This window comes from Rattus norvegicus, chromosome 4, assembly GCF_021556685.1.
Source record: "Rattus norvegicus strain SHRSP/BbbUtx chromosome 4, alternate assembly SHRSP_T2T, whole genome shotgun sequence".
Lineage (NCBI taxonomy): Eukaryota > Metazoa > Chordata > Mammalia > Rodentia > Muridae > Rattus > Rattus norvegicus.
In genome coordinates this window covers 159,169,846-159,171,348 of record NC_141537.1, presented here as the reverse complement: position 1 = coordinate 159,171,348, position 1,503 = coordinate 159,169,846, and positions in this window count along the sequence as shown.

Genomic DNA, 1,503 nt, shown 5'->3' with positions numbered 1-1,503 from the left:
TGGCACCACCCACAATGGGCTGGGTTCTCCCCACTTGATCACTAGTTGGGAAAATGCCTTACAGCTGGGTCTCATGAGGGCATTTCCACAACTGAAGCTCCTTTTCTGTGATAACTCCGGCTTGTGTCAAGTTGACACACAAAACAAGCCAGTACAGAAGGACAGTTCATATTTATTAAAGGAAAAATTGAGCAAGATGAACTCTCAGTTCTGAACATCTGTGCACCAAATGCAACAGCATCCACATTTGGAAAAGAAACTCTACTAAAACTCAGAGCACACATTGAACCTCACATGACAATAGTGGGAGACTTCAACACCTCACTCTCACTAATGGACAGATCATGGAAACAGAAACTAAACAGAGACAAAGTGAAACTAACAGAAGTTATGAACCAAATAGATTTAATATATATCTATAGACTATTTCTTCCTAAAACAAAAGAATATGCCTTCTTTTCAGCATCTCATGGTACCTTCTCTAAAATTGACCATATAATTGTTCACAAAACTGGTCTCAACAGATACAAGAAGATTGAATTAATCTCATGCATTCTATCAGACCACCATGGACTAAGAATGGTCTTCAGTCACAACAAAAACAACAGAAAGCCCACATACACATGGAAACTGAACAACTCTCTACTCAATGATAACTTGGCAAAGGAAGAAATAAAGAAAAAAATAAAGACTTTTTAGAACTTAAAGAAAATGAAGGCATAGCATACCCAAACTTATAGGAAACAATGAAAGCAGTGCTAAGAGGGAAATTCATAGCACTGAATGCCTTTATAGATAAATTGAAGAGATCATACACTAGCAGCTTTACAACCCATCTGAAAGCTCTAGAGCAAAATAAGCAAATACACCCAGGAGGAGTAAACAGCAAGAAATAATAAGACTCAGGACTGAAATTAACGAAGTAGAAACAAAAAGAACTATACAAAGAATCAACAAAACTAGGAGCTGGTTCTTTGAGAAAATCAACAAGATATACCCTCAGCCAAACTAACTAGAGAGTACAGAGACAGTATCAAAATTAACAAAATCAGATATGAAAAAGGGAGGCATAACAAAAACTGAGGAAATTCCAAAAATCAACAGATCCTACTACAAAAGCCTATATTCAACAAAACTGGAAACTCTATATGAAGTGGTTGATTTTCTAGACAGATACCAGTTACTAAAGTTAAATCAGGATTAGATAAAGCATCTAAACAGTTCAATAATCCTTAAGGAAATAGAATCATTAACTATCTCCCAACCAAATAAAGCCCAGGACCAGATAGTTTCAGTGCAGAATCCTATCAGACCTTCGAAGAAGACCTAATACCAGTACTTCTCAAATTATTTCATAAAATAGAAACATAAGGAAGACTACCTAATTTGTTCTATGAAGTTACACTGATACCTAAAGCACCAAAGACCCAACAGAGAAAGAAAACTTCAGGCCAATTTGCCTTATAAATATCGATGCAATAATACTCAATAAAATTCTCGCAA